The sequence below is a fragment of the Tenrec ecaudatus genome, chromosome 3 (genome assembly GCF_050624435.1).
Source record: "Tenrec ecaudatus isolate mTenEca1 chromosome 3, mTenEca1.hap1, whole genome shotgun sequence".
Classification (NCBI taxonomy): Eukaryota; Metazoa; Chordata; class Mammalia; order Afrosoricida; family Tenrecidae; genus Tenrec; species Tenrec ecaudatus.
Window position 1 is genome coordinate 203,167,071 of NC_134532.1, and position 18,573 is coordinate 203,185,643.

The following is an 18,573-nucleotide window of genomic DNA, read 5'->3' on the forward strand; positions in this document are numbered from 1 at the left end:
CTCTGTAGTTAAATCATTCTATTGGTGGTTTGTACCGCTCTTATCAGAATCTATACATACAAGAATTGTGTCAAGCACATTTGTACATTGTGGGAAACAGAAAGATTTCTCCCAAGTCATCTCCCCCAAATATGTTAGACTTAGGACTCTGCTTGCAGGTAATGATAACATTTATTTCTCTTGAGACAATCGCTGCCAGACTGCTGTCTTGACCAGACCCACCAGAGAGTGGGCCTTTACCTGCTCCTGGGGACAATGGGCTAAGGCTTATGACCATTAGCTTGGTTCCTGTAGGTGGGGTTCACACCCTACTGATAATGGTTCCTATGGAGATCCAGCTGCCATCCTGACTCTAGGACCTGTCCATCTTGTCACATGTGTACCCCCAATCCCTCCTCTTCCTATTGCATGTATATCCCTAGATTTCCCCCCTCTCATTGCTGTATAATCTATACTATACTACAATCCCTTCCTGTGACCTATGTATTTACATGTAATTAGTGGGCTTGCACATCCCCAAAGTTATATAGGCCTGGGTTAGCAATAGAGAGGGCCTCTCTCTCAGCTCCTCCCTTGACCTCTCATGGGTTCCCCCTCTCCTCTCCCTTCCTCGCTCCCCTGTTCCCTTTCCCCTTGTCCTCCTTCCCTTCCCCCTCTCTTCACATGAATCACTGAGCGGGGCTGAGGTGAGCATGCTACTATGAAGTGTGTCTGACTCCATTATTTCGATCTCTCTTTTATCTCGCATGCTTTCTATGACTTTAGTATAATATTTATACACCTCAAACGTACAATTGTGCCTATTGAACCCGTGATTAGTAGTGGGGGGCTGACTACCCCCCTCATACCACAGGACATATGCATATGTAAACATCATCATTTTCAAAACATTTTCTTTCTACTTGAGCCCTTGATATCAGATCCTCATTTTTTTCCTCCCTCCCCCACCGTCCCTCCCTCATGAACTCTTGATAATTTATAAATTAATATTATTTTTTCATGCCTTACACTGACTGATATCTCCGTTCAGCCATTTTTTGGTTGTCTGTCACCTTGAGAGGGGGTTATGTGTAGATCAATCATTGTGATCAGTTCCTTCTTTCTCTTTCACCTTCCCCTTCCCCTATTGGTATCACTACTCTCATTATTGGTCCTGAGGGGGTATATCTGTCCTGGATTCCCTGTGTTTCCAGCTCTTATCTGTACCTGTGTACATGTTCTGGTCTAGCCAGATTTCTAAGTTAGATTTGGGGTTATGATAGTAGGGGAAGGAAGCATTAAAAACTAGAGGAAAGTTGTATGTTTCATCATTGCTATATCACACCTTAATTGGCTCATCTTTTCCTTGTGACCCTTCTGTAAGGGGATGTTCAATTGCCTACAGATGGGTTTTGGGTCTCCACTCAACACGCCCCCTCATTTACATTGATATGATTTTTTGTTCTGGGTCTTTGATACCTGATACCTGATCCCATCGACACCTCACACAGGCTGGTGTGCTTCTTCCATGTGGGTTTTTTTGCTTCTCAGTTATATGGCCGTTTGTTTATCTTCAAGCCTTCAAGATTCCAGGTGCTATATCTTTTGCTAGCCGGGCACCATCAGCTTTCTTCACCACATTTGCTTATGCACCCATTTTGTCTTCAATGATTGTATCAGGGAAGGTGAGTATCATGGAATGCCAGGTTATTAGAACAAAATGTCCTTGCATTGAGGGAATACTCGAGTAGAGGCTAAAAGTCCATCTTCTACTTTAATACTTATCATATACACATATGTACATAGATCTATTTCCCTATCATTATATAAAAATATATTTACATATGTACATGCCTGTATTTAGACCTCTATAAATGTCCTTTGCCTCACAGTTCTTTCCTCTATTTCCTTTTACTTTCCTTCTGTCACACTATCATGGTTGGCCTTCATTCAAGTTTTAGTAATTCTTCTTGGCTACAATGCCCTTGATCAAGCCCCAGAAAGCACAAACACAACATGAGTCTGCTGAGGTAAGCTTAAAAATGTAAAAGGGGCATAAGGGAAAAGCTATAGTATACATACATTCCTTGGGTGAGGTCCATGTACTATGGTAGGGGCCATACCCAATGCAGCCATACATATGGTAGCCAACGAAAAAGAAGAGAGAAAGAAAAAAATGTGAGTAGGTGGGAAACAAAGCACTAACCCATCCAAGGGGAAGAGATTTTCATATTTCCACAGGAGAGGGCAAAAGGGGCCAGACTTCAATACTGTGCGCCAAGAAGACATGAATGCAACATATTGGCACAAAGCAGCGAACCAATAGGGAGGTCTTCAGCATTGGCCCCAATTCCAGCTAGGTGGAAATTCCCCCTTCACCCTAGAAGAATTCACTTCAAAGAACAGCACTGAAGCTACAGATCAGAGAGAGGGACATGTCTGATCAGAGCACAGGAACAAATGAAGATGGAGAGAGAGGGGAACATGCCCAGGTCCACCCAGCCCTGAGGATGGTATTCCTGATCATAGCAATCAATGCACAGAGAGGACCATAGGGCTAGGCCCACCATGAGACACGACTTCCCTAACTGTCCCATAGCACTATGGAGGACAACACTGGAGGCACAGTTCAGGAATTGTGCCCTATCTGACCCCACCACACCGGAGTGAAACTCTAAGGAACTACAACAGAGAAGCAAGGAGAGCAAACCAATAAAGTGCCCGGGGAATACCAAAATCGATGGTTTTCCATTCTCTTAGATTTTCAGTTTTGGAAACCCCCATAGCCATTTCTAATTTGTCCTATAGTGGTGCTTTGACACATGGTGACCTCAGACACAGCAGCTGTGAAGATGGTACAGAACCAAGGAATGTGTTACTCTATTTTCCAGAAGGTCACCACGAGCCAGAACTAATGGATGGCCCCGAACATGACCCCAGAACAAAGTCGAACTGCTGCACAGGGATGTTGAGACTGTACATCTTTTGGGAAGCGAGCAGCCTTATTCTCCCACAGAATGACTCGTGGGTTTGAACGGCTTCTCCGAATGGGATTCTCTTGTTCGTTTCTGGTTAAACATTTGGTTTTAGCGCTACATCCTTGAGACCAATTGCTTGCAATGAGACACCTTCCTAAGCAAACTTTTGTCCTCACTTGGGGGCTTTGCTTGAGCACGTGACTCATTTCCTAAACTATGGTCCTTTTCCTAAAATGTCCCTCAAGCTTTAGTGACAGGAAATTCTGGTATTTCTGGGCAACTGACATGGTTTAGATTTCTGGGCATGGCCTCTGATCATGTTTCCCACTGATCTTGCCATGGGGTTGCTCAGAATGTCACACGTCAGCTCCCTTCCCATTCTCCAAGACTTTCTGACACCAGGACAGGGACATTAAATACGCTGACTCTCATTCACCAAACCTCATTTCGCCTTACTCAATTTTATTCATCTTCTTAGGGAAGTCGTGTCCAGAGAACTATTATTGCCGCACTATACTATGTGACAGGAGCATTTAGCGGGCTGGGTGGATTACATACACTATTTATTTCAAACAATTACACAGTAAAGTCAATAGTGTTCCCCACGTTTTACCAATGAGAGATTTGTTCTCTTTCCAGTTACGGTTGTGCCTATGATTTTGTAAACATCCTCAAGTCCTTTCTAGTAACCGAGGAACACAAATCAACAAATCAATGAGGATAAACGGAATAAGCTCTATACGCTAAACTCTACATGGGTGAGCAGTGTTGTGTGGACTTTGGAAATAAACAACTCTCGTTTCAAACCCGGCTTCTGATAGTACAATTGCCTAGCATGGCAGACAGAAGACCAGGCACCCGGGAGCCCTGATTACATACTGAGCTCCTAACGGCAGTGTCAGTCATCTGAAACCACCGGCTTCTCCGGAGAAGAAAGTTGAGACTTGCTATTCCTGTAAAGAATTGCGGCTTCAGAAACCCATAGGGATAATTCTCCGTCCCATCGGGTCACTGTGAATCAGAATGGACTTTGGAGAGTTGGGTTAAGGACACCTGGTGGCACAACAGTGAACTGCCTAACTGCTGACAGGGAGGTCAGTGGTTTGAACCCAGCAGTAGCTCCATGGAGAAATGTCATGGGAATCTGCACCTAACTTCTACTTCCATAAAATAAACACATTATTAACTGTCTCACAGAGACCCTCAGGACAAAGTGGAACTGCCCCATGGGGTTTCCAAGGTCTTAATCATTGTTGAAGTAGTCTGTCTCATCTTTCTCCGCAGGGCGGCTGGTGGGTTGGAACCATCAACTTTTCGATACACTGCTAAACCCTTAACTTAGGTGCCACGAAGGATCCTCCATAAAGATTGCAAACACCTGCTGGAGAAGTTCAACCATGGCCTTTAGGGTTGCTCAGACTCAGACTTCACTCAAAGATACAGAACAACAGCTAACTGTTTCCCAGACTCATTTCCTTTCCCCGCCCCAGGAAATAGCTACCCTTCCCCGCACACAACCCTTGAAGAAAGATGGAGCCCTGTGAATGGGTTGAATGATCACATATGATCAGAGGTGATGGGCCACACTTGCAGGCCTGGCCCATAAAGCCCTTTGTACTGTTGGGATATTGCATAAAATGATTAGAGAAATGCGTGGACTTGTCGTGTACACAGTGCTTTCCTCTTTTGAAGGTAGCCAGTGATTGCAGTCTTTTCCTGTTACGATCCGGAACGGAATCAAGGGCACATGAAAACAACCACACTGTAATTCTCAACATATAGGTAAGAGGTTCTGTAAAAATGAGGAAGCAGGGTAGGGTAAAGTGAGTTCAGCAAGTTTAAGTAAAATGGTCAGTCTTCAGGTATTTGCCTTTAACAAGTGGTCTCAGGAGGAAGACTTGACCAATGACTCATTCTTGATGAAAGTCCATCGTCATCAACGATGAACAAGGATCATCGTTGGTATTTGAAATTTCCAGCAAAGCCTTTGTCTGATTCCAAGTTTCTTAGAAGGTCAGGAACTCATTTTACCCACAGTCCTTCTGCTTCTACCTTGGCCTTATTTAAAATTCAAAAGTCCAGGGTTTCATATGGCTTAGTGCCTCTGGTCTTGCTTGATAGGGTATATTGAGGTATGTCTAATTCATCTGTTATCAGGGTAACTGAGTTAATCCAGGTTGACTAGAGAAACAAATTCATTGACACTCATATGTGTTTAAGAAAGAGCTTTATATAAAAGAGTAATTATATATTGAGAAAACATCCCAGCCCAGTCCAGATCAAGTCCATATATCCAATATTGGCCCATATGTCCAAAACTAGTCCATAAATTTCTCTTTTGATTCATACAGCCCATGCAATAATGCCGAATACAGGAAGATCACAAGCCAGTGGGTACAAGGTCTTATGGATCCAGTGGCAGTAGAAGCATCTCAATGCTGGCGTGGGTCTCCACATTTCTCTTCCAGCACTCAGAGTGTCTCCATCACAGGAAAGGGAAGGCAGGGAGAGTGAGTCCCCCCTCCAGAGAAGACAGGGTTCCCAGAATCCTCAGGAGAAGGCCATGCCCACATAGAGGCACCATTGTCTATGACCTGATTGACAGGTTAGACCCCACCCCTTCACTAAAGTTGACAGGAGATTATGTAACTGCCACAGTAACTTTTGTCATAGCTTCATAAGAAAGCATGATAAACAGGAAATATGACAGTTATAAAGGATTCATTTTCCTTGGATACACAATCAATGCTCATATAAGCAGTCAAGAAATCAAAAGATGTGTTGAAGAACAAGGATGCCACTCTGAGAACTAAGGTTCATCCTATCAAGACTACGGTATTTTTGATCACTTCCTATACATGTGAAAGTTGAGCAAGGAATAAATAAGACTGCATTAGGAATCGGTGCGCTTGAATTATGATTTTGTAGAAGAATACTTAAAGTGAAATGGAGTGACAAAAAGAACAAACAGATCTAGCCTGGAAGAAGTACAGTCTGAATGCTCCTTACATACAAGAATGGTGAGGCTTTGCCACATGTACTTTGGACATGCTCTCCGAGACCAGTCCCTGGATAGAGAGATCATGGCTGGTAAAGTAGACGGGCAGCATACAAGTGGGAGACCCTTGAGGAGATGCATTGACATGGAGGCTCTAATAATGGGTTCAAGCATAGGAATAGTTGTGAGGATGGTGTGGGACTGGATGGTATTTTGCTGTTACATAAAAGAGACTGCACCTAACAATACGGAGCTCTGGTTGTATAGTGGATTATGAGTTGGGTTGCTAACCACAAGGTCAGCAGTTCAAAACTATCAGCTTCTCCATGGGAGCAAGAGGAAGCTTTCTGACCTATTTATATAGGATAACTATGAGCCGCAAGCTAACTAGGTCAGTGAGTTTGTTGTATGTTATGCAATCTCTGTGTGTTTGTCTGGATAAACCAGAGAGACAAACCCAGAGACACTCATGTCTAAGTGAGAACTTTATATCAAAGAGCAATTGAGCATTAAGAAAACATCCTAGCTCAGTGCAGATAAAGTCCACAAGTCCATTATTACCCCATATGTTGCTACTAGTCCATAAATTCCTGTTTAGATTCACACAGTCATGCAATGACACCTAAAGCAGGAAGCTCACATGCTAGTGGGTGGAAAGTCTTGTGGATCCAGTGGCAGTGAAGGCATCTCTTTTCAGGGGTAATAACATGGCTAGAGAACATAGCTCCATGGGTCTTGTCAACAGGAAGATGAAGCAGAGAGCCTTTGTGTATCTGGCCTCCAGTGAGCTATTTTTCTCCATAGTGCCTCCAAATGATGTCATCAAGCTGGGACCTGAATGACAGGTCTACCTAGACTCGAACCCTTTGCAGATTATGTAACTACCACACTCTGTGAAGGGAAAATCGAAGATATAAACTGAGTTGGATTCACTGGACTATGGAAAGGAATGAAGTTTGCTGATTTTATTGCTTCCCCCTCTCTCTAGCACCCCGTTCACAGCAGACTCCATGACCATTGTTAGAAAATCACTGACCTAGATCAACCTAGAAAGACCCTGGGAGGTACATACTAACAAGCTCAAGGGCCAACCAAAAGTTTAGTGACTTGAGCTCACCCATAGGCCCCTCATAAGAAAGGCCTGGTGGTCTACTTACCCCAAAATCAACGATTATGATCTCTGTGGTGTGAAGATCTACTTTGATCCACATGGACTCCTCAGGAGTTTGAATGGACTTTGTGGCAACTGGTTTAACTTTTGTATCCACCTGTAGGTACCCACTTAGCATCTCCTAACCAGTTTCCCAACCACCCACTACCTTTTCTTGTGTTCTCAAATCAACCCCATTACCTCCATTTCCACCCCGCCCCCCTTAGACACACAGTTGAATGTATCAGAAACAATGAGTTGAATGATTTTTTTTAATAATATGGAGATAAGTGAGTTGGAAGATCTGCCTAACATGCTTCTTTTATCTAGTTGGAGAGATGATGTTGTATGTTAACAATAATAACATGGGAAGCAGAAAGTGATGGAGGCCACTAACAGGTCATAAATGATGTATTTCTCGTATAGTGTTACCAGATTCTGAGCAAACTCTCTCAACTCCAGTAGAAGGGGGTGTTGAGAGTATGTCTGTGTACAGTGTTACTTTAGACTTCAGAGACTCTTTTCTGGGAGTGTCCTAGAATCTTAATTGGATTTTTAATATAATGTTGTTGCAGTTAGGTTCCATCCAGTTGGTTCTGACTGACCGTGATGTAATGTACAACAACGCCTGGTCCTGCACCATGCTCACAACTGTTGCTATATTTGAACCCATTGTGGAAGCCACTCTGTCAACCCATTTCACTAAGGTTCTTTCTCTTTCTCTTGGACCTTGCACTTTACTAAGAATGATGTCCTTCTACGGAGACTAGAAGCACCACATCATGAGGATTTTCTGGGTACCAAGTATCATTATTAGCACTTCAGGTGTTTTAATGAAGGATAGCACAATAATCTGTAAAGTAATTGATACCTTCATCTTTAACTTACAACTGAGAAAACTAACACGTTCCTTATGAGCTGAAGGGCACAAGTTAGGCCTAGGTGGGACTGGAGTTTGAACCCTGTCTATTGTTTTAGGGAACAAATGAGATCTCAATGTCAACTACAGTTTAAGAATATTTATTATGTCATATGTAGGCAAAGGCAAGACCAAGATAAATCATCAGGATGGGGAGACCATTCCCAATGAGGCCAAAATGGCATCCAATGATTCACAGTCATGACACTAGTTAAACAAGACATGGGACAAAGGTAAATGTCATAAATCCATTTTTGGTGGCATATCAATACATCACAGTTATAGGTGGAACTCCAGAAGCAGGAAGAGCGCCATGTCTGGCACATGTACATTATGCTGTAAGACCTTACAAGATTGGTCCAGGGCCTTCCATCCAAGGCACTCAGGGCTTTACTGGCAGGGCAAGACTCGTGACTATGGGACCTTTAGTCCTGTACATCAAGGACACACCAGTCAAGCCCATGAAGGAGACTTCCCCTTCCTGGGTGGCCTGGGGAGGGGTAGAGAAAATCCACTTTTCAATGTGCTCTACCCGCGTGCAAGATTATCCACATCGGTGGTTAATGGCCGGAAGGAATTCAATAGAGGTTTAATGTATGTGGGGACTTTGCAGATGGATTTTAGGTTTTCACTGCCATAAATAGCCTTCTGTAAGTGGAGTGCTCAGAATTTAAACTCTAATACACTATGCAACTTGAGAATTCAGGCTCTTCCTGGCTCCATAATTTTCAATGATTAAACTTCTTTTTATTTTTCTAACAAATATACCTCATATTTACTTCATGACAGATGTTGGGCATATATTACTGAGGCAGACTGCCTTGGTCCTTACAAATTGTGTGGTTTAGAACAGGAGAAAGACAAATAAGTGTTTTGTTCTAATTAAATGAATACACCATAGTAAAGACTACAACAAGAGTCATTTCAAATTATGGAAAATGCATACATTTTAACTTCCATAGTGACTTTCAGCTGACCGAGTGGTTTTGCATACAATAGACCATTTAATATTCACACAAAAATAGCAATTAGATTAGAGAAGGCATGTGTTAGCATCCCTTTATAATGAGATAGAGATAAATGTAAGCAACAGAATCTATTTTCTCATGGGCATTGTTTATTGGAAAGGAAAGAGACAGCATGAGAAGATGACCCAGAGAAGGGGCCTGGACGGGGAACAACAATTGTCTTCCAAGGCAATTTTGCCTGCTCTTTTGAGGAGGGGATGAAGAAAGGATAGGAGGAGAGAGTTGGATGGTAAATATTAGGTAGAGATATAACTGAAGACCAGTTCTATAATGTAATCTCCCTTGAGCTTTGGTATCTTTTTAAAAAAAATCATTTTATTAGGGGCTTGTACAGCTCTTATCACAATCCATCCGTCCATCCATTGTGTCAAGCACATTTGTACATTTGTTGCCATCATCATTCTCAAAACATTTGCTTTCTACTTGAGCCCTTGGTATCAACTCCTCATTTTTCCCCTTGTTCCTTGCTCCCCCTTCCCCCATGAACCCTTGATAATTTATAAATTATTATTATTTTGTCATATCGTTTTTTGGTGAGCTACTCAACATTTATGACCTTTATTAAGTAGCTATTTATTGGGTTGGGATTTTTTTAAACATTTCATTAGGGGCTCATACAACTCTTATCACAATCCATACATACATTAATTGTGTAAAGCACGTCTGTACATTCTTTGCCTTCATCATTTTCAAAGCATTTGCTCTCCACTTAAGCCCTTTGCATCAGATCCTCTTTTTTCCCCCTCCTTCCCCGCTCCCCCATCCCATGATAATTCATAAATCATTATTTTGTAATATCTTTCCCTATCTTACACCATCTGACGTCTCCCTTCACCCCCTTTTCTGTTGTCCGTCCCCCAGGGAGGAAGTTATATTTAGATCCTTGTAAATCTGTTCTCCCTTTCTCCCTCTCCTTCCCTCCACCCTCCCTGTATTGCCACTCACATACTCCAATTTACATATCAGTTGCTTTGAAGTTCATTCAAACTCCCAGGGATGCCCTACATGTCAGAGTGGAACTGTGCTCTATAGCATTTTTGTTGATGTCAGTTGCCTTCAAGTCAGTTCTGACTCTTAGTGAGCCTATGTACAACAGAATACAACACTGCCCAGCCCGTTATGTTTGAATTTGTCCATTGTTGCAGCCACAGTGCCAGTTCATCATCCCAAGGGATTTCCTCTGTCAACCTTCTGATTTCTCAACTGTGATGTCCTTTTTCAGAGACTGGTCTCTCTGGATTCCATGCCTCATGTAAGTGTGGTAAAGTCTCACCATCTCCACTTCCATGGAGTATTCAGGCTGTACTTCTTTCTAGAGAAATGGTTTTTTTCTTCTATCTGTTCATAATACTTTCAATAGTCTTCTCCAGCACCACAATTCCAATGTATCAATTCTTCAGTCCGAATTCCACATGCATATGAGACAATTGAATATACAATGGCTTACGTCAGGCTCACCTTCATCCTTAAACATTTAAACATTTTTTCTTTAAACATTAAACATCTTTAAACATTTAAAGAGGAAAAAATTAAAAAACTAGAGGACTTTGGTAGCAGGTTTGCTCAATGCAGTATATCTTTAGATTGATTTGTGCATTTTCTTTTTGAAACATATTTAAGCTTACTAGCATACACAACTCAATGATGTAAATATATATATTTTTAAGTTTTGTAATCATCGCCACTGTTTTAGGACATTTTCTTCATTATTGTCCTTATTCCTCCCCAGTTCCACCCAACCTCTCTTGCCATAACCCTAAGAAACTATTGATCCAGTTACTTTCTCTATGGATTTACCTATCCTGAATTTCATATAAAGAAAATCATACAAAAACAACAAGAAAACAACACAGAATATGGTGTGCCCCATGATCCAAGTAAGAAGAAATTCTTGACAACTGAAATCTTTCCTCCATTTATGGTAATGTTATCAACTGGTCCAGTCGTGAGGAGTTTGTTCTGTTTTATACTGTGTTGAATCCACACTTGGGACTGCAATCTTTGATCTTCCTCAGCATGTGCTCCTGCAAGCAAGGTTGTTTCACCTGCATGTCGTGGGTTGTTAATGAGCTTTCCTCCAAACCGGACACCATGATTTTCATATAGTCCAGCCTCGTATGATTTGTGCAACATACGGATAAATAAATATGGTGAAAAGCTTCAACCTTAATGCACACCTTCCCTAATTTAAAACCAGGCCGTAGTCCCTTGTTCTACTTGAATGGCTGCTTCTTGTTCCATATTCAGGTTGCCCATGAACACAATGCAGGGCTTTGGAATTCCCATTCTTCTCAATGTGATCTCATAGTTGGTTATGCTCTGCGCCGTTGAATGAATGCCTTTATATCATCATTAAGACATCAGCAGACACCTTTCTGGCATTCTCTGCTTTCACCCAACATCCCCCAGGGTTTCTCATGATCATGTTTGTGGATCTTTCTTCTGCACCATCCTTGGTGAACTCAAACCTCCAGCCATTCAATGATGGAGTCACCCAGGGATAATCCTTCTATTTTATTACAAATCTTTATGTGTTAAGCGAGTAACATTAGGAAATTGCATGCCTTAATTTAGTTGTGGAATCACTATGAACATTTCTGTGGTTTTTCTCCCTATCTTTTTTCTATACATGCCATAGTCCAGGGTTAGGATGATATATTTATGTTATTCTTTGTCTGTATTTTATATTTAACAATACATTGTGAATACTCCCATTTCCCTAAGTATCCCAGCAGTATCTGACTATGTATAATTTGACTTCTTCCATAGTGAAAAACCACAGGTTCCTGTTGTCTACTTGAAAAAGCATTTGTACTTTATTACTGAAGTTTACCACATCCTCTTTGACTTCAGTAGTGTCAGAATACTCACACAGCCAGCGGGAGGAGGACAATTAGGCCTCAAGCAAACCAAAACCCAAACCGAATAAATAAAACTCACCGACACTGCGTCGATTCCAACTCCAAATGGCCCTATAGGTGTATGGAGCTGCCCCTCTGGATTTTTGAGATTTTTAACTTTCTGGGAATACAGTGCCTCATCTTTCTTCTGGGGTGTGGACGAGGAGTTAGAAGCCTAGAACTTGTGGTTAGCAGTTCAACGCATAACCCATTATACCACCAGGAAGAAACATAGGGCTCTGTGCTTCTGTACATTTTGCTGTTTTGGAAACCCATAAGGGCTATTCTACTCTTTTCTTTAAGGTTGTTATGACTCAGAATCCACTCAATGGGAGTGAGCAAAATTTGGCTTATCCAAAATTTGGCCTATCCAAAGTATTAGGAGAAACTAGTCCATGGAGAAGAACATCATCCTTGAAAAAGTGCAGGGCAGTGAAAAAGAGGAAGGCCCTTGAAGACACTGATTGACCCAGTGGCTGCAGCAGTGGACTCCAACATGGGAACAATTTTGAAGATGGCACAGAGCAGGCAGTGTTTGTTCATTGTACATAGTTTTGCTATGGGTCAGGACCGACTTAATGGCACCGAACATGTTAACAAACAGTTCAATTACTTGCCTAAGAGTGAAAGAAGGTTAATAGTGATAACGGGAAAGCACTGGTTATAGAGTGTCCGTCAAGGAGTACACATCGAACTATGGCTGTTGCTTTAGCTTCCAGCTAGCCAGCCCCACAATACAGCTGAACAAAGGGTGCCTGGTCTTGTGTCACTCCCATGATTAGGGGTGGGTCCAAACTTTATGGATAATAAGGTTTTCTTGGACGGATTTTCAGAAGCCAACCACCAGGGCTTTCTTCCTAGTCTATCTTGGTCTGAAATTTCCAGTGAGTCTTGTTCAAATGGAAGTAGCACATAGGAATATTGTTGGGAATAAAGATCTGAGTCAGTTCATGAAAGGTGATGATAATTCTATGATGAAACCGTCAGCACCCTAGGGCTGCTCACTATTTCCTCAGTACCCCAGAACTCCAGAGCACACAGAGTTCTCCAGCTGGCTTTCAGAGCCACAGTGGATAATTCGCTCATGTTAGTTGTGTTATTCTTGATAGTTACATAATATGCTGTCAATTTGACACCTAAGAGTGAAGGGGTGGAGTTTAGCCTGTCAATCATGTGCCAGCTTGATGGCCTCATTTAGAAGTGCTCAGGAGATAAATAGCATATTGGATGCGGGACACTTGCTCACTCCCTGGGAGACATTGCAACTGACTAGACTCGTGGAGCTATGTGGAGACCCCTGCCAGAACTGAGATGCTTCCAGTGCCACTGGATCCACAAGACTTTCCACCCACTGGCCTGTGATCTTCCTGCATTCAGCATCATTGCATATGCTGCATGAATTTGAAGAAGAATTTATAAATTGGAATCAGACATATGAACTAATGTCGGACTTATGGACTTGATCTGGACTGCGCTGGGATGTGTTCTCAATATTCAATTGCTCTTGTATATGAAGCTCTTTCTTATACACATGTGTCTATGAATTTGTTTCTCTAGTTAACCCAGACTAACACATTAGTCCTACTGTGGTCTCTGGACCTCCACTTAAACATCCCCAACTGAGATGCAAATTGTGATTCTTTCCCATATCTTCTCTTCCGGAAGCTGAGAAATCCACAGCCTGAAGCGACTTCTCTGTGCATGTGCTCAATTTCCCCAGAGCTGGACCAAGCCCAGGGAGAACAGAGACCGTGGTTATTCTAAGCACAGAGAGAACAGAGTAGAGGGAAGGGGGTGGGGTGGGCATGCTTCACGTTAGTGGAGGAAGAGGGAGGAGGATTAGCTGAGAATGTACTCATGTGTTTTAATTTCTCTTTTTCTTCTGGTCTGACAAAATGCATCCGTAGTTCCTCACACCAGGGAGTTTGCTCCAAAAAGAGGAGAGCTGCCTTCATGTCCTCAGAGCATTTTCTTAATGAAAATACACAGTCTGTGAAGTGGTCCTGCAGAAAACTTTCCTGTACCAAGCCCCATGATGGTTGCATGCATGTTTATATAAATCATCACTCGGGGGAGGAAATGCTACTACCGCTCTTGTGGGTCTAGAAAACGTTGACTGTGTGAGTAATAGTGAAATCAGTATCCTGGTGTCATTTGGGGACCATTACTATGACTTTAAAATTCAGGACCTTTTGCTCTCCCCGAAAAAGCAGTCTGAACTTAGACACAAAGTCTTTCGGATGATTAATGATTAGAATCCCTAAAGAATGAGCCGAGGAAGGGCCAGACACAACGGAATTAAAATGTTGCACGTTACCTAGCATTTCCTCCACTGCATTTGAAACCCGCCAGCACATTTTTCACTTATTGTCTCATTGTCTCCTCTCATAATTCAGCTACATGTCCAAAGAGCTGGAAGTTTAGTGGAAATTTTGATTGAGGTAGGATGTCTTTTCTTTCTTGTTTGCCAAATGACTATAGCTCTTCAGGTTAATGCTCCATCACTTCCACACGCCGTTGGTTCTTCACAATAAGATATTAATACTAGTATTTATTCCATAACAATACACTAAGAATTAATGCAACGATATAGGCAAACCTCCTACTGCCAGTTCTAGTGCCCATCCCTTTAGATAATTAAGATTTTTGTCACATGGACCAAGATTCTAAGTGGTTTGAAGGTTAACACCTAGTAAAGCCCCCCACGTTGCGATCTCCTCCAGGGGTGTGGCTTGCTTCCAATATTAGTGACAGCTGTGGAAACGTTTGCTAGCTTTTTGCTAGTTTGGGATCCTGCATTTGCCTAGTCATCTAACCTCTATCTTAAGCCAGCAGCATACTGTATTGCCTGCTGATCCTGGGAAACTTAAGTTGTTATCAGCACATTTCTAGGCATTCGTATAGATTGAATTGCATCTCCAAAAAAAAAAAAAAACAACCTGCATATTGAAAATCCTATGCCTATGGATGCAATCTGGTTTGGGAATAGAACTTTTTTGTTGTTGTTAAGTTAATGAAGCCATGTCAATGTAGGATGTGCCCTAAAACTATCGCTTTCAGAAATAAGAAATAGCAGACCAAAACAAAAGCAGAACCCATTACTGTACAGCCCATTCTGCCTCCTAGACGTTGTTGTTGCTAGGTGCTGTCCAGTCGGCTCCAACTCATTGTGACCCTGTGCACATAGAACAAAGCACTGCCAGGTCCTGCTCCATCCTCACAATCGTTCCTATGCCGGAGTCCATGGCTGCAGCCAGCGTCAATCCATCTCCTTGAGGCCCTTCCTCTTTTTCGCGGCCCTTCCACTTTACCAAGCACGCTGCCCTTCTCCAGCGACTGGTCTCTCCTGGTGACATGTCCAAAGCATGTACGATGAAATCTGTGCATCCCTACCTCTAAGGAGCACTCAGGCCTAACTTCTTCCAATTCAAATCTGTTTGTCCTTTTAGCAGTCAATGCTACTTCAGCATTCTTCTCCAGCACCCCAATTCAAATGCATCGATTCTTCTACAGTCTACCTTATTCAATGTCCAACGTCACACATAGATGATGCAATGGAGAATACCGTGGTTTGTGTCAGGCACATCTTCGTTCTCACAGTAACACCCCTGCTGTTCAAAACTTGAAAGAGGTCTTGTGTAGCAGATTTATCTAATGCAATACGTCTTTTGATCTCTTGAATGCTGTCGCCATGAGCATTGATTGTAGATCCAAGCAAAACAAAATCCTTGAAAACTTCAACCTTTTCTCCATTTATCATGATGTTGCTTACCTGTTGGTCCAGTTGTGAGGGCTTTCTTATTTTCTTCTAATTCTATCTGAATTTCTGGCAGCTTTTTGTCAGTGTAGTCCTACAACCTGTTTTGAATTAGTTTAAAACAATTTTTACTTGCGTGTGATCTTTATATCATTTGATAAGTTCCATGTTCTCTTGAATCATTTTCCTTTGGAATGTGAAAAAAATATAGCTCTTTCCAGTCAGTTAAGGAGCCCTAATGGTGAGTGATTTACATTTTTGTCTGCTAACTCTAAGGTGAGCAGTTCAAATCCACCAGCTGTTTTTTGAAAGAAAGATAGGTGTATAAACTATGAAATTCTATACAGGGCTATGAGTCAAAATCTACTAGTTGGCAATGTCTCTACCTTGTGAGTTTATTGGCAAAGATGAGTGAGTTAGTTTTTAGAAAGTTTTCATTTGATCTTCTATGAATTCCCACAGCCAGATATTTTTGTCCAAGTCTTTAGTGTGGCTTGAATTCTTTCTTCAGTATCATTTCTTCTTAATCATATGCTACCTCCAGAAATGGCCTAACGACAACCAGTTCTTTCTGGTAAAATGCAGACCCATTCCTTCCATTTTCTTTGACGCGCTCTGCATCGGTCGGCATTGATATCTATTTATAGCAAGGAGTTGTTAATAAAATATTATATATTAATAAACCATTGCTTGGTTTATTTGCTTTGACAATGCATTTGAAATACATTTGGGCTTTAAAAAATATATTTGAAATAAATTTGTTACCAAAGACTTCATGTCCATTTCAGTTTTACTTTTCTACTTCTTCTTCTTCTTTCTTAAGCCATTCAGAATGAATCTTTAGGTCTGAAGGAATCTGGAGAGAGGTTTGGGGGGTTTTAAAGGAGCAAACTGCATCTGCTACACTCGGAGGCTTCTCTGCCCATCGTTTTTATTGCTCTCCTCCTGTCTCCCTGGTACCAAGCATGGACACAGTGAGAGGAGGAAGCGGAGCAAGAAGGCAAAGTCCTTCTTTCCTCGGATGAGGCGATCGAGAGGGACAATTTTCCATGTCATTTTCTGAGCTAGGGGGCTACCATGGTGGTGTTCAACATCGCGTTGTTTGTTTTTTGTCACATGATAAGATATATTTAGTTTCTAACAAAACTGGGTAGCATTCGAGGCATCCAGAAACGTGTTCCTGCTCATTTCACAGCTTCAAAAAAGGAGTTGGCAAGTATTAAGAGAAGAATTGTCGCTAACCTAAGAATGATGAAAAGAAAAAAAGAAATCAATGTGGAGATGTAATTGAAAGTAAGAGCTGGTGGTTGAGGTAATTGAACGGTAACATTGTGAGCCCCGATCGAGCAAGTACAAGATCAGGCAATTCACAGAAGTGCCTCTGCCTTCTTTGCTGAGGATAACTCAAGCCTCTGGGATTGTAGGTGAGAGACTGCTATCAGGCATGCTCTTTAGGAGGAGCTCCCCTCAAGTGTTTTGTGGTTTCCCCCCCTGCCGTCTTTCTTTTCTTTCTTACAAGAAAGACATGTGACTTGGGAAGGAGTCTGAGGCTGTGACCTGTGACTTTGCCACGCTGTCACTTGAATAGGGCATGTTCGATCCTTTCCTTGTGACTCGCTTGGCAACAGAATTCAATTGCTCCCTGCTGAGGCCACTCAGTCAAGGCACAGTGACTCAGAACAATGAGCAGACGTAAGGAAACAGCCCAAGTAAAGCTCATTCAGCCACTCCCATCGCCATTTTGACACAAACGTTCCAGGAAAAGTATTACTGACTTAATTTTGCCACTATGAGAGGTATGATGGGGCTTCAACAAGTTCATGGAAAATAGAATTTAAAAATGTTGAGCTTGCACCCTCAGAGTGCTTTGAAGTCCCCTCAGACAAACTTGAGAGACTTTAAGGGAGGCTCACTGGAGAAGTGAGCAGATTTTGTGGGCCCATCTCTTTTGGAGAGATGCTTGTTTTACCAGCATGACCTCATAGCGCTGCTCATACACTTTTCCCATCAATTCCAGTGAAATCAATATTGAATTATGACTGGAGTCAGGAGAGCTGGATTGTGTGACCTTGGGCAAGTCATTTCCTCTCTCTGCCACAATCTTTCAATGAAGAGAGGGGGGAAAAGCAAGCAGAAAAGAATTCCAGCCGCTACAGAAGTGGGGAGTAAGATGAACGACAGCAGGTTATCAGCACAAGCATCCTGGTCACGGTTTCTCTCCATCCCTGGTTTTGTGGATACACTTTTTAAAAAGTCTAACTTTTTTTTTTAAGATTCCACATCCAGCACCCACTCTTGGCATCAAAAACAAGGCTAGGACCAGATGCAGGCTGGCGAAGCCCCCATTTGATGGAATTTTATTACGGAGGGACTCAGGTGGCACTAGTAATTGCTCTTTATTTCTCCATCCTGAGAAGATAAAGAATGCAGCAAGGAAGTCTACTTGGCATCGCCTCTGGCACATACAAGAGGCAGCTTCCAACCATTCCTGAGGTTTTGAAAAACATCCCCCAAATCTTGGACAAATCCCATTGTCCTAACACCACCATTCTTTTTAAGTGAAAGAAAATCTTTATTTAAAATCAACTCTTTGCAGATGCTGACCAAATACACAAAACACATTTCCAGCGATGGCAGATGACTGTTCAAGAATGACAAAGGTCAGCAGTTCAAAACCAACAGCCGTTCCACGGGACCGAGACGAGCCTTCCAGCACATGGTAAGAGTAGCTGTCTCAGAAACACACCGCAGCAGATCTGCCCTGTCCTGTAGGGCCACTTGCCAGGGGTCAGAATTGAGTCAACGGTAGTGAGAGTTTTGAGACAAGGCTAGCCCCAGTGATGCTCCACAGACCCAAACACTAC